We start from the raw sequence: 18,565 nt of genomic DNA, 5'->3' as shown, positions 1-18,565 counted from the left end.
CTCATCAACCCCTTTGGGGATATACTCTTCTGGACATACCATGATGTTAGGTTGATGCATGAGGGGAACAGAACACTCTCCAGTTCCATGCACTGGTTTTAAATCACCATTGTTTTGAGGATCACATAAACTTTAATCTGATAAGGAAAGATGCTAGGCTTGGTCTAGCCACAAGACTGAATAGAAGTTCCCTTAGTTTTCAAAATGACCTATGATTCAGGATTTTTTACATTTCTGTGGGTCACCAGAGGAGAAATAACTGTCTTTTGTTTGTCATGAAGTCATTGTTTATATTCTATTGAAATTTATTAATAACTGTTTAGTCATTTTAATGTTTGATGCCTTTCATTTTTGAGATAATTTTAGAAAAGGAAGTTGGAATAAATACACAGATCCTATGCACTATTCTTGGTTTATTTAAAAAATACCATATACAGCTAAGAACAAAATATAAGCATATGTTTCCTAACCTCAGAATCTCCTTCCTGGAAGGCCTCCTCCATGCTATGCCCATTGCTATTAACTACTTAACCCCAGGCAGCCACTAATTAGTATACATTTTGTCATCTCAGGAATCTTATGCAAATGTAATCATGCACCAAGCAGAATTTGAGAATTTTTTTTTCTCCTGTTGGAGGAAGTATATCAATGGCAGTGGACTCAGGCATCTCAGAAGCCCAAGTCAGGACCAGTGTCTCTCTCTTCCTGGTGCCTTTGGATCCATATATAGAAGTCTGAGCTACCATGTCTGCCTGCATGCCACTGTGCTCCCTCCAATGGATTAAACTGTAAGTAAACCCCACTTAAATTCTTTCTTTTTATACCGTGGTCCTGGTGTCTTTTCACAGCAATAGACGCTGACTAAGACAATCCTGGTTCCTGAGGGACCTTTAGCTGTACTTCTCAAGCATGCCTTTTATGTCTCTCAATGGCCATAAGTATCTTGGCTTCAGCTTTGTCTCACAACATCCCGGTGGATGTTGTGAGTGCCTCCTCACAGTCTGCTTGGGCTTGAAGTACAGATGTGCCTCTGAAATGTGGGAGTGTTGAGAGGTGGGCTGTCATTTCTTCAGTGCCATTTGATTGCATGGAACAAATACTTTTCAATTATTTTATTCTGCTATTAGGCTCGTGTTTATATATCAGATATTAATTAAAAGAAAACTCAATCATCTTACTGATTGGCACTGAGGGTCTTGCGGTGCATAAATTGCGAGTCCTCAGGTTATCAGTGTCCAGTGTTTATAGGTGGTTGGATTATGAGGGCTTTGACTTCATTAAAACGTTAGTCCACTGATGACTCAGTCCGATGGACCAAAGGATATTCTTAAAAACTGTTCAAGTTAGGGACTGGTTGGTCATTGGTATGTGCCCTAAAAAGTATTGGCTATTCTTGCCCTCCCCTACATCCTCACTCAAGAGAGAAAATTTAAGTTTTCAATCTAAGATATTAAGTAATATTATTAGAAATAACATTATAAAAGTAAAATTTATGAAAATTAAAAACTAGCCAAATAGGTCTATGGTGTAATAAAAATATATTTTAACACATGAAAATTTGAAATAATAAATAATAATACATGTTTAATATAGGCCCATTTATAATTGGGTAAAATCCAACTCCAGTATCCACTCTTAGATAAGATGAATAAGGACCAGAATCTATGATAAAAATCAGATACAACACAAAGCCCTTCTGTTTAAAGGGCAGACAGCTGCTCAAGCACTAAACTGTGAAGTGCTAGGACTTGAGACAAAGGTGCACCCAGGAATCCTCTGACCTCTGGGGCTTTTCTCCAGCTGTATTTATTGCATGTGTTGTTTTTAGGAGAAGACAGGAAGACAAGAACCAGAATCCACCTGGGCAAGAAAAGGCTGAGAGAGAGACCTTTGGACTTGCTTTCTGTGTTAGAGAACACATTGAATTTATGCTTATCTAGGTATGAAATTCACCCAGTTCCTACAGATTTTCAGGGAAAATCCTGCAGACATAATTCTAAGACGGAAAAATCTCAAAAGCCAAACCATGTTTATTGTCCATGGACCAGCAATACTCAATAAATTCATGAAACAATAATTGTAAAATGCAATATATTTGAAGTTTAATCAAAAAGATAAAAGTATGAAAATGGTGAGGCCTTTTTCTATGTATGTGCGTGTATGTGCACACATGGCTGATAGTGCACATGTGTGCATACAAATGATTGAATACAAACCTAAGTAAAATAAGTAAGCAAAACTGGAAGAAAGAGGTCAGAGCAAAGGTGGGGGTCTTAACTTGCTTCTGTTGGTCCTGAAGAGGGAAGGGCCTCATAAACTAATAAATGGTGACAGGCATTAAGTGCTGAGACAGATAAGAAGACAGTCACATTACCCCAGAGTCCCAGAAAGAAACTCAGCATGGCTCACAATTTGTTGCAGGTGAGTCCCATGTTACACTTCTGACCTTCAGAACTAGGAAATAAAAAATCTGTTTTGTTTTAAGCTACCAAAATTCTTGCAGTGTGTTACAATAGCCACAGAGAATGAACACAATGTCACAGAAAACATCAATAATGGAGGCTTGCAAATCCAGCCCAAATGCCAGGGGTAGATATGTTGTTAACATAAGACAGAGGAGTTTGTACCTTCAGAACTAGTTACAGATAGAAGTTTCTTAGAGTAAGAAAGGCACTAACAGAGGGAGAAATATAGTGAAGGGAACTATATAATAGTAAAGTCAATATTTAAAATATTATTTAATAGAAAAGCAGATAGCAATGGTGGCTTATGCCTGAAATCCCATCACTAGCTAAGGCACATGGTTACCATGAGTTTGAAGCCAGCTTGGACTGAATAGTGTGTCAAAAAGCTCTGTGTGTGAGAGAGGCTGGAGATTATTTGATGACACTTGTCTGTAATGTAATCCAAGGCACTTTCTTTCCTTTATGAACAGAGAATTCAATGCCTTTGAAAATGGTATATGTGTTCTAAAACTAATGATGTACTTAAATTGTCATTGTTTTTTATCATTTTTGCTCTAGAGAAGATTAATGCTCTGCTTTATAATATCTACATCTGTGTCTTTCATCTGTCATCTATCTGTCTTCCATCTACCTAATATCTACTGTCCATTCAAAAGACTCCCTTCATATAAGGGAATAAGAAATAGTTTAATTTGTTCTTGAATACATTTGAGTGACAAGGGCCTGGGAACACAGGCTCCAAGTTTCAACAAACAACCTGGTCCCATGAGGAATAGGTTATACAAAGTTTCATATTTACAGAACCAAATAATAATCAACGAGGCAATTTTCAAATACATTGCATTATTAGGAACATCATGAAGGCATATTACAACAAATTGGGACAATTTATGCAATAGATTCCAAATTTATCTTTTAATATGCTTAGATTTCTGCTGGAATAAGCTAGTGGCCTGCTAAGGTAATATACTCCTAAAGGTTTTACCTGTTGTCACAAGATCTTTGGTCAGACACAGAGGTGGGCAATTAATGACACAATTATAAGAACAAAGATGTCTCAAGATAATTCAGCTGTGTATCTGCAGCATTCTAACTTTAAAATCATAAAGTTTTAATTAAGCTGGGCATTGTAGTACATGACTTTAATCCTACACTTGGGAGGTAGAGGCAAGTAGAGCTCTGTGGCTTAGAGGTCAACTCAGACTATATAGTGAGGCTCTATCTTACAACACACACTCACATGTATATACACACACACACACACACACACACACACACACACACACACACATACACACAAACACACATCAAAGCAAGTAAACAGTGCTCTTATCAGTCAACTGAACTTTTAGAATCTTTAATAAGCTGTTAGTTTTGCTTTTTCTGGGAACTTTGGCTTAATATCAAGGTATTAAAATAGAGGTACAAATATGGACAAGAACCTGATTTAAAATATACTTGCAAAGGAAAAAGTCGCCGTTTAATTATTGTGTGAGTTAAGGCAAGTGTACCAAAAATAATTATATATTGATAGATAACAACAGCTTCTAGGGATGTCAAACAAGGGCCACTCATGTCCTCCTATAATAAAGGGGAGGAAGAGAAGCCTTCTTTAAGAGGCAGGGGCAGAGAAAGTTCTTAGGACACACAGCTTCAAAACAAAGACATGAGGCAATTAAGGACAGGTGGGGTCAGGGAAGGTCTTAGCAAACTGTAGAGTATGTCTCAGCCATTTGACACTGACCAGATCATTTTCTGTCTCTAAGTATCAATTTCTGTTTTCTAAAACAAATGAGTTGCTCACAGTAAAAACTAAGGTCAATCAAATGACATAATCATGATTTAGTCATAAAATACAAATAACAAGAAGGTATAAAGTATGTGTTTATGTTGGCTTTTGCTCATTTAAGCAATTGAATAATTTACAGATGTAATTATCAAGTAGGGAAAAGAGAACAATGCAAAAAAACAAAAATTGAGTGTTTTTTGTTAGTTTGTTTGCTTGTTTGTTATTTTATTTTTTCAATACCCCACAGCCTGGGCAGGCTGAAGTAAGTCACAGGCCCACCCAGAAGGAGCCATAATGATGACAGGTATGTGCTGGAGAAATGGGAGAGAAGGAGAAGTGGAGTGGTTTGTGTACTGTGGAAAGAAGTGATCCTGAAGACTTGACAGCAATACGGGGCAGGCTGATATGCTGCCACCTAGAGCCATGTGATATCTGGGCCTCTGCTGATGCCTAAGGCCATGTCTGGGTCTGTGGCCTGTGTTACCAATGGGGGCCATGGGAGAACTGGCCAGTGTCATAGGCACAGGAGAGCTGTCCCCAACCCTTGATGACCCTTGCCAGTCATAGCAACAGTTGAGCTGACTCCAACCCTTCACCATGCCAGAGGGAGAATTGACCCTGACCCTCCCCTGAGGGTGTGGTCCAGGTAGAGTGTTGAACTGACCAACTCAGCTACCACCCAGGCCCACATCCAAACTTCTGAGTTAGCCCACCATCTACTCCATCTGTGACCTGCTGGAGCATGTGAAGGGACCCGTCCTGTGGAACCATAGTCAGAGGATCTTCATGAATGGGGCAACGAATATCCAAGAAAAGTTTTGGTGAGGGTCCAGTATTGATGTTGTACCAGAAGCCAGAGGCCTTGCCAGACCAACAACTCATTGCAATGACTATTTGCAAGTAGAGCTATGTGAGCAAAAGGATATACTGTGTGACACAATGCAGCTCCCAAGACCACTATGAGAAATGAGTATGTGATGGAGAGGAGAGAAAGATGGAGGAGCAAAGTGGTCTTTTTCTTTGTTTTAATTTGTGTGTGTGTGTGGGGGGGAGGGGGGTATTTGTATGTTCTTTTTTCTTTTTCTTTTATTTTCTTTCATGGGGGGGAGGTTACAAGAGTGGGGGGCAGACGTGGAAGGATGGGAAATCAATAGAATTGGGGTGCATGATATGAATTCTGAAAGAATCACTAAAAATTATGTTAATAAAAAATTGAGTGTTTTTTTAAATGTAATAGCAAAGCAGCTCAGCATTTGCCTTCATGGTTGGGCAGGTGTAAATACCTTTACAGGCCAAGACATGCATACATTCTGGCCCAGTCAAGCCACTCTGTCAAAAGCCACTCAAGTGGCATCCTTTACTGCTAGAGATGGAGCCAAAATTGCTCCTTTTAGCTGTGACCTTTGAAAAAGAAAAGATTTGTGTTGATGGCAATGGGGGAAATAAAGGATTATTCTAATTCCCACTTATGAAAATCACAATGTTGCCATTCCCAGGGAAGGAGAAAGTGGAGAGCACACACTGTGGTTTTTCTTGTTTGTATATGAGAACCTAATTCTATTTGGTGAATAATAATGGGTGCAATTAACCAATTTGGGTAATGAGCACTTGTCTCATAAACTGAGCTGCAAACAGCTCTTGGAATTCAGTATCTGAAAACAATTTCAGAAAGAAAAATGTCCTTGTAAGGCAGAATTTGGTTGCCTAACATTTTTAAAACTCAGCTTGAAAATCAAACTGAGTTGAGTGAATTTGGCTTTCCCTGATACAGTACTAGTTTTCTTTAAAGAAAAAAATGCTTTTTTTCAACACTAGGAGTGTATTCATTGAAGATTGCTGGCTTAGTTTCACAGTTAATTCACAGTTTACTACACATTGTTATATCCACTGACATTCCAAATGAAAGTCTGTGTTTGCTTTTTATATCACACTGAAATCACATTGCTTAGGGAAAGTAATACTTGCATCAAAAATAAGGTATGGTATGCCACATCGAATATGAATTTGCATCTATTAACTCTTTCCACATATACAGTGTCACAGTCTATAACCAGTCTTGAGATGTAGAAGGAGTCAAACACAGACTTAAATCCTGTCTAGTATGTTCCTAGGCTTTCAAATACATTGGTATACTGAGTCCATGATGAGGATGGGACCATCAGATAGGAGAGGAAGTCTCTGGCTTTGATGTCTGAGGAATACAGGCTGGTTAGCTGGTATACTTACAAAGCTCTGTACAAACAGAACAAAATGTCAAAATAAAAATATAATGCATAGCTCTCTTACAGCATGCAATTTCTGATAGACATAAAGAGGACAGCAGAAAACATTTAAAAATTATTACAGAGATTTTTTTTTTTTTAATTTGGCAAACACAAGGTACCATTCTTTCTTGCTTTTTAATTGCATGAAATATGTGCACACTGTGACAAGTGTCATGAATCTAAACAGCAGAGAAGGCCAGTTACACACACAGGCAGCCAGAACATGATGGGTAGCATCAGCCAGATCTGCTGCTACTCATCTGTAGAAGAGGATTTATTTCTTCATTCAACCATACAATCAAAAATTTAAACTTAAGAACAAAGAGATGAGCCGGGCGGTGGTGGCGCACGCCTTTAATCCCAGCACTCGGGAGGCAGAGCCAGGCGGATCTCTGTGAGTTCGAGGCCAGCCTGGACTACCAAGTGAGTTCCAGGAAAGGCGCAAAGCTACACAGAGAAACCCTGTCTCGAAAAACCAAAAAAAAAAAAAAAAAAAAAAGAACAAAGAGATGGAGAAAAGAAAGATACCCTCTAAGGAGATATTGTTTCTCTTGTTTGTCCCCACAGAAAAGGTACCAAGAAGGCTCACAAACTTAACCACGTTATTTTCTAATGTGGTGTTTATCATTCTTTGAAATCTTGAAAGGCATATGTCGAAATCATTTTGCCACCAAACCCACCTACCCTCTGGAACTGCAGTTGCTCCCTGAGACAGAGTCTGCCAGAGCCAATTGGATTAAGAGGTGAATCTTTGTTTTCATAGCTGAATACCCCAGCCTCTAGTCTTTGGGTCCAGGGGCACAACCCTGCACCCCACACTACTACCCATTGCAGTCCCAGTTTCCGGACAGCAGGCAGGTCTTTTTCAGGCAGGCCAGACTACCATCATCTCCCAATAGACCATGTAATCTACAAGCCCCACATCCCTCAAATTCACCCACCCTCTGAGACCTCAACTGCTCCCTGAGATACACAGTCCATCAGCACTGATTGGACCAAGATCTCCAATTGGACCAAGAGCTCCAACTGGACCAAGAGTATCCATTAGACCAAGAGAGGCTATCTCAGACACAAAAACCATTTGAACCAAGTCGAGGAAGGAGAGTTTTTATAGAAAGCCTACAATCTCATGGAAACTGAATAATGTCCAACTGAATCACCAATGGGTCAAGGAGGAAATAAAGAAAGAAATTAAAGACTTCCTAGAATTCAATGAAAAATGAATATACAACATACCCAAACTTATAGGACACTATGAAAGCAGTGCTAAGAGGGAAATTCATAGCACTAAATGCCCACATAAAGAAGATGGAGAAATCTCACACTAGCAAATTAATAGCACACCTGAAAGCTCTAGAACAAAAGGAAGCAAAGTCACCCAGGAGGAATAGATGCCAGGAAATAATCAAATTGAGGACTGAAATAAATAAAATAGAAACAAAAAGAACAATAGAAAGAACTAATGAAATAAAGAGGTGGTTCTTTGAGAAAATCAATAAGATAAACAAGCCCTTATCTAAACTAATCAAAAGGCAAAGAAAGAACATCCAAATTAAGAAAATCAGAAATGAAAAGGGAGAGACAATAGCAGACAATGAGGAAATGCAGAGTGTCATCAGTTCATACTTCAAAAACTTGTACTCCACAAAATTGAAAAATCTAAAAGGAATGGGCAATTTTCTGGATAGCTGCCACATACCCAAGTTAAAACAAGACCAGGTAAACTATTTAAATAGAACAATAACCCTTAAGGAAATAAAAACAGTCATCAAAAGTCTCTCAACTAAAATAATCCCAGGATAAGATGGTTTCAGTGCAGAATTCCACCAGATTTTCACAGAAGAGCTAATACCAATATTCTACAAATTGTTCCACACAATAGAAACAGAAGCAACATTGCCAAACTCTTTTTATGAGGCTACACCCTGATACCCAAACCACACAAAGATGCAACAAAGAAAGAGGATTACAGATAAGTCTCCCTCATGAATATTAATGCAAAAATACTCAATAAAATATTGACAAACCAAATCCAAGAACACATCAAAATAATTATTCACCATGACCAAGTAAGCTTCATCCCAGGGATGCAAGGATGGTTCAACATATGAAAATCTGTCAATGTAATACACAATATAAACACACTGAAAGAAAAAAAAACACATGATCATTGCACTAGATGCTGAAAAAGCCTTCCAAAAAATCCAACACCCCTTAGTGATAAAGGTCTTGGAGAGATCAGGAATACAAGAAACATACGCAAACATAATAAAGGCAAATTACAAACTGACAGTTAACATCAAATTAAATGGAGAGAAACTCAAAGCGATTCCACTAAAGTCAGGAAGTAGACTAGGAGGCTATCCACTCTCCCCGTATTTATTCAGTATAGTACTTGAATTTCTAGCTAGAGCAATAAGACAACAAAGGGAGATCAAGGGGATACAAATTTGAAAGGAAGAAGTCAAACTTTCACTATTTGCAGACAATTTATGATAGTATACATAAGTGACCCCAAAAATTCTACCAGAGAACTCCTACAGCTGATAAAGACCTTTAGTAATTTGGCAGGATACAAGATTAACCAAAAAAATCAGTAGTCCTCCTATATACAAATGATAAATGGGCTGAGGAAGAAATCAGAGAAACATCACCCTTTACAATGGTCATCAGAGAAATGCAAATTAAAATGACTCTGAGATACCTTTCTATACCTTTCACAATGGCTATAATCAAAAACACTAATAAAAGCTTATGTTAGAGAGGATGTGGAACAAGGGGAACACTCCTCCACTGTTGGTGGGAATGTAAATTTGTACAGCTACTTTGGAAATCAGCATGGCGGTTTCTCAGAAAATTGGCAATCAATCTCCCTTAAGAACCTGCTATACCACTCTTGGACTTATACCCAAGGAATGCTCTATACAACAAAGACACATTCTCAACTACGTTCATAGCAGCACTATTTGTAATAACCAGAACCTGGGGACAATCTAGGTGCCCTTCAACAGAAGAATGGATAAATAAAATGTGGTACATATACACAATGGAGTACTACTCAGCAGAGAAAAACAATGACATCATGAGGTTTGCATGCAAATGGATGGAACTAGACAATATCATCCTGAGTGAAGTAATCCAGACTCAGAAGAACAAACATGATATGTATCCACTCATAAGTGGATACTAGATGTAAAGCAAAGGATAACCAGACTACAACCCTTGGCTCCAGAGAAACTAGCTCACAAGTAGGATCCTAAGAGGGATGCATGGATTGCGCTGGAAAGGAGAAATAGATGAGATCTCCGTGAACAAACTGGTGGTGATGGGGAGCAATGGAGGATAGGATTGGGAGATGAAAATGTAAGGGAACAGGATGTTCGAGCTGGAACAGGGACAGAGTTGGAGAGCAAGGAAAGAGATACTATGATAGATTGAGACATCATTGGAATAGGGAGAAACAGGATGCTAAGAGTCCAGTCCATGAGAGAGAAGAGGGTTTCTATGTGCAAGGGACATCGAGATCATGATGGAGAAACATACAGAGACAATCAAACCAAACTAGTGGGAACTCATGAACTGTGGACCAATAGCTGTGGAGCTCCCATGGAACTGGACTAGGCCCTCTACATAGACAAGACAGTTGTTTAACTTGAACTGTTTAAGGGGCCCCCTGACAGTGGGCTCAGGATCCATCCCTGGTGCATGAGCCAGCTTTTTTGAGACGAGTGCCCATGGTGGGACACCTTACACAGCCTCGGAGAGGCTTGGATCTGCCTCAGCTGAATGTACCATGCGCTTTTGATTCCCCATGGGAGGCCTTGCTTTGGAGGAGGTGGGAATGGGGGGGTAGGTTGTGGGGGAAATTTGGGGGGCAGAAGGAGTGAGGAGAAGGGGATCTGTGATTGGTATGTAAAATGAATAGAAAATTTCTTAATAAAAAATCATTTTGCCTTAGCTAACATCAATGATCATTAATTCTACTGAAAAATAGGTAAGAGAGAGAGAGAGAGACAGAGACAGAGACAGAGACAGAGACAGAGAGACAGAGAGAGAGAGAGAGAGAGAGAGAGAGATGCAAGAATAGTGTGCTTTAGGCTCATTCAGTACTGCTAGTAAATGAAAGGTGAGTGCAAAGTGAAGTCAGACAACAGATGAGCAACTCAAGACACAGCAGGCCTGGATTTGGAGGGAAAACCTGATGGTGAGTTCTCTGTAAGAACAGAACTCACCATCTGGGATAGTTAAAGGGCAGGGAGCAGGTAAGAGTTGGCAAATATTCTTTTTTAGTCCATAGTTGGCCATTGCCAGGGGTAATCACTGATTTTAAGAATGTTAGGTGCCAGATAAAAAACTTGTTTCCGGTCATTACTGGGTGTCCCTAAGATGAGGCAATCAAGAATCTAGAGAAATAAGTTATTATAGTTCAAGAACAAAATTACTATAGTTACTGGAATTGTCACATTCAAAAAAGAGAGGAATTGTACAGGTTTGTGTGGCCTTGGATAGCATTTGGTGCTTATTCTAGTTTGCTTTCTATTGCTGTGATCAACACCATGACCAACAGGCACTTGATGAGGAAAAGGGTTATTTCATCTTACGTCTTACAGTCTGTTATGAAGGGAAATCAGGGCAGGGACTTGAGGCAGGAACTAAAGCAGAGGCCATAAAGGAATGCTACTTATTGGCTTTTTCTCCATGGCTGGCTCAGCTTGCTTTCACATACAGTCCAAGATTACCTGTTCAGGGTAGTACCACACACAATGAGCTGTGCTCTCCTATATTAATTATTAAAAAGATGCCTCATTATCCTGCCTTGCAGGCCAGTCTGGTGGAGACAGTTTTTACTTGAGGTTCCCTCCTCACAATGACCCTAGTATGTGTCAAGTTGACTAAAACTAACCAGCACAATGTTCAGTGCAAAAAAATAATCTTTGTGTATGTGGAAAGTTAAGGGATTGAGATTGTACTTTTTGAGTTATTATCTATTTAGATCTGCTCAAATGCTTCCACCAACTCTGGTGCCTTACAGCTTTATTTATGAATTGGACAAATAAATGACAAAGTGATTTTAATGTTCCTCCTGCCAGCATCATTGAACTTTTCTCAAATTTAAGCCACCTGGGAATCAAAAAGCTGGAAATTGATAAAAAATAAAAAGTATAATCAGAATCTATGAACCTCAACCTGGATGTGAAAGAAATGAAGGCATGGTAACTTGAAAATTGGGCCGTATACTCTTAAAAAGGTTCTTTTGTAAGAATTATGGCTTCTGGGGCTGGAGAGATGGCTCAGAGGTTAAGAGCACTGACTGCTCTTCCAGAGGTCCTGAGTTCAATTCCCAGCAACCACATGGTGGCTCACAACCATCTGTAATGAGATCTGGTGACCTCTTCTGATCATATATGCTGAATACTTAATAAATAAACAAATCTTAAAAAAATTAAAAAAAAGAATTATGGCTTCCAGTTTTGTGTTTTTATGGGATTTGTGAGTGTGCAAAAAAGTTGTACTCTGTGTCTATATCTGTTTCTTGTCTTTTATTGGACTCTTTTCCTTCTGTTTATTTGTTTTGTCCTCTTTTGATTTGTTTGTTTTTGTTTTATGTTATAATATTTTATTATTATCCCTTTCATGCCTGTCTTTTTTCTAAAAACCCAAAAAGTGTAAATCTAGATGGAAGAAGAGGAGGGGAGGAACTGGGAGGAGTAGAGGGAGGAGAAATTATAATCAGGATTTTTGTATGAAAAATAAATTTCTTTAAAAAAAAGAAACCCAAATGTGTATTTATGCATTTCAGATATTAAATACATGCGTACATATGCACAAACATATTAATATATTTTTAGCAATTTTGAGTGTAGAAAAAACTGACTTCCTCAAACTTTTTTAGAAATATAAATTAGTGAGAACTCAGAGACCATTTGTGAGTGTGTAATGCAATTTGAATGGGTTATACTTTGAGTCACTTTTCCTATAAACCCGTGAATGTTTGTCAGTTATGTAGAGATAAGCAGATTCATTATAATAGTGTTTGTGATAGAAGAAAATTAAAATAACCCCAGTGTCTTTCAACAAAAGAATGGTGACTACACCATAGTATAGCAAATTAATAAAATTATGCAGCTGGTAACTTAAATAAGAACACCTGGACATACTCATATCAAAACATCATAACATTTTCTAAATTAATTGTTAAGTTCATATACAAGGTACTTGGTTTAATCATGGCATTTTCACTCATGTTATTGCACTTTATCCTCAGCATCCCCTCCCCTCACTGCTCTTGTGGCCTCCTGATCCATGCTGATGGGCTTCTTTTCTTTCCCCAGACAACTGTGTATGTTGTTTTCATATCACATCAATTCTGTCACCCTCTCTTTCTACCCCCACCTGAAGATCTCTTCTTCCACTCTGCATCCCCCTGCTGTTAATGAAATACATAGTGTGCACAGTGTGTCATTCTTCGTGAAAAATACAATTTCGACATCTAAGAATATACAGAATGTGCCTAAATACGAGATCACTAACACCCCTTGCTTCCTGAGCCCTATGTATTAGAAAAAGCAGGTGGAGTCTTTGCAACATAAATGAGCCTTCTGCTACAGAGGCCCTTGAAATTAGTCAAAGCAGGCTGTCCTGCGGCTACACACCCTGCCTTCTGCCCATAAGGACACAGAAAAGGTGCTTACATGTTCTACATTTACTCCATGTGAGAGTTTGGATCTTGAGGTTCCCTAAAGACCTGTGTGTATGTGTGTAAAATGAAGACTTGGTCACATTTCCTTGACCTTACTATGAAGTAGTGAGAGCTTTAAAAGAAGGGGTCTAATGGGAATTTGTGGGTCCCTGGGAAGTGTCTCAAAGGGAATACTGGGGAAGGGAGGTGAAAACTTAAAACCCCCCTGATAGTAACGCTGATGTAATAGGTCAGATCAGGCCAGCTTCTTTCTGTCTCTTTTGGTTTCAGGTATGCAATTACTGGCTCTATATTTTGTACACTCTGCCCCATCATTGCTGTCTTGACATGGATTTCAAAGTAACACAGCCAATAACCAATCTCTGAAGCCCACAATGTGTGATCCCAAATAAAACTTTGCATAAGTTGATCACCTCAGATATTCTGTCTGTCATGGAGAGTGACTGACACACTCTGTTTGTTCCTGTTGTGCTCTGGTACTTCCCTGGGTGGTTTGGGTAACATGGTATGTTCCAACTCTTGAGAACTCTGTAAACAAAAGATAAATGTTTAGTCCTGAACTCATGCCCCTGAACTCCTGGCCTTATCATAACTAATAATGAAATCTATGTTTTAAAACAGGATAGAGGCAGACTCTTGTTGTCACATGTCTGACATCACTGAAAAATCTCCACTGTAAATACCATGTCTTTAAAATAAACACTGTATATATAATATAACAAGCTAAATGTTAAATTATTCCAGCAGTTTCTGAAACATATGAATAGTACCTGTCCAAGTTTGCTCCTTGATGCTGTGATCAACACTATGTACCAAAAAATCTTGGAGAGAAAGGGTTTATTTGTATTATAGGTGAAAATCCATCATCATGGGAAGCCAGGGCAAATGCACAGGCAGGAACCTGCATGCAGGAACTGAAGCAAAGGGTATGAAGGACTGCTGCTAACTGACTTGAACCCTCTGGTCTGCTCAATTGCCCATTTTATACTGCCTAGGTTTACCTACCCAGGTATGATACCACATGTCGTGGGCCCTTCCACCTCAATCAGTAATCAAGAAAATGACCTACAGATATGGCCACAGTTCAGTCTGATAGAAGCAATTACTCAGTTAAATTCCACATTTCCAGGTATGCAGTTTGTGTAAAGGTGATAAAAGCCATGATAGTATCCCAAAAATCTCAACAAACAAACACAACAACAAAAATATTACTTGCTGAAAAGTGGAGAGAATAACAAATCACAGCCAGCTCCAGAATTAAGTGCTGGGTGCTGAGTCATACAGTGCAAGAAACACTAGAGTCTTTCCCAATATAAATAACAAAAGATTTAATAGGGAAAACTGCAAAATGTAAGTATAGGAAACAATAGATGCCCATAAAGGAAAAATTATGCCCATTTGTGCGATGGTTCATAAATGGAAACCTGTTTTTTCAAATATATTAATAATACAATGTACTGACTATCAAAATCTCTACCTTAAGAATTCAAATTCATCTACCTTAAGAATCCAAAAGAAAGTTAAAAGGCCAAAACTAGAAAAGCCAGGCAAGATGATTTTGAAAACTGATTCCATGAGGCGATGTAGATGTGGCTCACTGGACAAAGCATTTGTGTTATGAATGTAAGAGCAGGAGTCCAAATTTCTAGTGCCCACATAAAAGCCAGGTGGGCCTCATGGATGCCTTGCTTATAAGATAGAGGCAGAGAAGCCCCAGGGAAAGTTGTCTAGCCATGCTATCTGAAATGGCACATTCTTTGTAAATGTAATTTACCTGCCTTGGTAAATACAGTAGAGAGTGATCAAATAAGGCACCAGACTGACATCGACTCCTGGCCTCCATGTGCACACCATCTGAACACACACATGTGAACATACTTGCTCATTTACAGGGGAAAAATGGCTCAGTGATCAACACTGAGAATTATCATAAAGTTAAATTATTAAAATGGTGTCAGAAGTCACAAGAACAGATGAGCTAAATGATGAAACTGACAGAGAAGTCAGGAAAAGATCTCTACATTTAAGAGAGTGTAAATATGATGCTATCCAAATCAGTAGGAGATAACACACTCCAGTCAGGGGTGTTTAATTAACCAAGAGCATGTATGAAAAGTGCATCTTCAAACTGTGTCATCCATAGAGAAATCCTTGCTAGTGTGGAATCCAAGATGCAGATATAACTTTTAATCATTTAGAAGAAAGTTGTGGAAAAGCTGATAACACTGGAGAGGTTCCACCCATGATGGTAAAATAAAGTAAAATTCTATTTTACTAGACCTGCTTTCCACCTTCTTCCTAGATTCAAATTTATTGGAGCTTTTAGGACTCAAAAGAGCATTAAGACTCTAGGAGACATACTTGATTCAGTGAAAATAGTCCTTTTATTTCTGTACCTCTCCGCAGGAGAGCAGAAAGTTGGGCAAACTTACACAGGTGAGTAGCTGAGGCAAAGCAAGGATATTTGCCCATTGTAGTATCTGAACTCAGCATAATGCTATAAACCTCCTGTGTGCACAGTGCTTCCTGTTTCCAAACAAATGAGATCAAGGCTTGCCCCAGCACAAATATGACAGAAAGTGAGTTAAAGTAATCCAGCATGGTCTTAGAACCCACCTCACACTGAAATATATAAATTGGCAGCCACACCCATTTGTGTTATATAGAAAAATTATTATTGTGGAGTCATTTGGGAATCATGATGCTATATTAGAAAACTTAGTTATTTAAAAACTGGTATTATTTTGCTACCAAAAAAAACTTGTAGATTTGGGATAAAACGTGAATATTAAACAATTTCAAATTTGTATTAGAACCAGCATAAGATGTTTCATGAGAGCACATATGATGAGCATTTTAAGAGAAAACTTCACAATGCAGGAGTTGTGTTTATTATAATAAACACAAGGCTCAGATTGGGCTTGGATCACTGAAGTTATAAACTGTCTTCTTTGTGTTGGCATTTTTTTGCTTTTAATATTAAATACAGTCTATTTCACTACAAACAACTCCCACTAGTGAATAAGAATGTTCGTGCTGCAGACCGCATGGAACAACACACAAGAATCCTGCATTGGTTTCCTCGGCAGATAGAATAGACAGTTTTCAGTGGGAGAGTGATTCATTCATAATATCCTTCAATCAGCAGTGGTGTAAAAAGCATTTTTACAACAAATGATCAAATCAGATTTCATTGTTTCTTATCCAGTTCCTCTATTATACTGAATTGGAATATGCATATTAGAGAGTCTTATTTGTAATTTAGGATGGGTTCTTTTACAGTGAAATCCCAACTTTATTGCTGTTTACATCTCCCTAAGTGCTTATAGCCTCAAAGCATAAGGGAAGAGAAAAAAAAAACACAAAATCTTTTTGTACAATGGCAAAAATATCAGGATGAGCATATTATAAGGCTTTTTCATTTGCATTTTTATTTTAAACATTCTTTTTAGCACAAAAAATCTATTCTGTTGCTTCTATTTTTTAAATCTAACACAAACTAACATTCATACAAGCATTTGAAATATTCCAAGGCTTGAATTAGGAGATTATTAGTATATTATTTCATTTTCATGTTGAGCTCAGATAAAGATCTCATTATCTTATGATTCCAGGTGATAAAACAGTATTGGAGGCAGGCAGGCTACACAGGGAATTCCCTTAACTCACAGATCTAGTAAGAGTTATGGCTATGAATAAAGACTTCATTTAATGACGGTGATCACTTGTATAGAATATTCTTCATGCTGTAGTTATGTTTCTTTTATTACCTCTCAGGTATCCTCAGGACTTCTCATCTTAAAAAGGCACAGCTGTAGCTTATGTTCCCAATTTATGGCTCCTCCACATCTCAGTTCCTCACTTTACCTCCCAGACTTTCAATGTGTGCTGTCATTTCTAGTGCCTTTGCCCATCTATAGAATCCCGGATGTCACCGCAGGCCAAAGAAAATCTCCTTGTACATCCTGTGGTTAATAGAGCTCCATAATTGTTCCTGAAACTGCCTGTTCTGATCAGATTTGTTCTCAAAGGCACTGTAATCACCATTGCTGTGACTTTAAAGTGGAAACATTTAATGATGAGAAATGGAAATGAGCATGCTTTTAGCTTTCAGCACAGTCTTTTTTTTTTTTTTTTTTCTTTTTACAGGGGAGAGCGCGAACGCAGTCCCCCACTACCACAAATTATGCAGTCGAGTTTCCCGCATTTGGGGAAATCGCAGGGGTCAGCACATCCGGAGTGCAATGGATAAGCCTCGCCCTGGGAAAACCACCTTCGTGATCATGGTATCTCCCCTGCCAGGTAAGTATTCAGCACAGTCTTACTTTGAATAGTTTGCCAAAACATCAGCTATCTTCTAAAACTCTCATGATTGTTATGCAATGCTGCCTCATTTTCATAGCTTGAAATGTATTCTGTAGGAGAAGAATGGTAATTTTTCCTTAGCCTACACATGCTTTCAGTATCAATGATCCCTAACGTAAATGATAGATCAACAATGATAAAGGAGTATAATATACACATATCTATACATGGGGTCCACCTGAAATACAGACTCGATCAATGGGTTTGAAATCTAGCCTAATAGAGAATCTAAAATAAAGTACATTGTTTTCTTTTATTTTTGATATTTGCAATATAATTTCATGATTTTCCCCTTCCATTTCTTCACTCTAAACCTTCCCATAAACCTTTACCTTGCTCTCTTTCAAATTCATGGCTCCTCTTTTCATTAATTGTTGTTACCTGCATATTTGTATATGTGTATACATATATATTCCTAAATGCAACCTGTTCAGTCTGTATGTTATGTGCATGTATGTTTTCAGACATTATTTGGTACTGGAAAACTAACTAGTGTGCTCTTCCCTGGGGAAGATTATTTTTCTTGCTTTCAGCAAACCTTAGCGGCCTTTAGTTCTTTGTGTAGGATTGAGGCTTCCTGGTTTTTCTATAGTCCACCTTGCAATCTGTTGTTGGTGTCCTTGTTCAATGAATGTTTAGGCAGTCATGTTGTGAGGATTTATGGATGTAGCTTCTGACATTCCTAGGACACATAGTCTCACAGCAAACTCTCTTGTCCTCTGGATCTTACAGTCTTTCTTCCCTGTCCACAATGTTCCCTGAGCCTTAGGAATAGGAGCATTTTATAGATGTATCCAATGTGACTAGGCTCCACAACTTTGCATTTTGATTAGTTGTAACTTTTCTGTAGCAATCCCAATTTGTTGCAAAGAGAAAATTCTTTAATGAGGGGTGAGAACTATACTTCATTGTGGGTACAAAGACAAATATTTAGAGTGGTGTTAGCAATTATGCTGGTTTAGTAGAGTAGTGGTAATAAGTT

The 18,565-nt window shown here is 38.4% G+C and overlaps 1 long non-coding RNA gene and 1 other non-coding gene across 3 annotated transcripts in view; one reads left to right on the top strand and one right to left on the bottom strand.

Moving 5' to 3' along the window:
* Nucleotides 1-5,274, top strand: part of LOC128124645 (uncharacterized) — a 38,506-nt gene extending 33,232 nt beyond the window's left edge. For both annotated transcript variants that reach the window (XR_008222925.1, XR_008222924.1), the window contains 2 exons: nt 573-788; nt 1,829-5,274. This is a non-coding gene — a long non-coding RNA (uncharacterized LOC128124645). The remainder of the gene's footprint in view (nt 1-572; nt 789-1,828) is intronic.
* Nucleotides 5,275-17,364: 12,090 nt separating this feature from the next.
* Nucleotides 17,365-17,528, bottom strand: LOC128095872 (U1 spliceosomal RNA). The gene has a single exon (XR_008213466.1). It is a non-coding gene; the product is annotated as a U1 spliceosomal RNA (small nuclear RNA).
* Nucleotides 17,529-18,565: the final 1,037 nt, after the last annotated feature.

Source organism: Peromyscus californicus, unplaced genomic scaffold (assembly GCF_007827085.1).
Source record: "Peromyscus californicus insignis strain IS unplaced genomic scaffold, ASM782708v3 Scaffold_4__1_contigs__length_199733344, whole genome shotgun sequence".
Classification (NCBI taxonomy): domain Eukaryota; kingdom Metazoa; phylum Chordata; class Mammalia; order Rodentia; family Cricetidae; genus Peromyscus; species Peromyscus californicus.
This window is presented reverse-complemented; position numbering and strand designations above follow the sequence as displayed.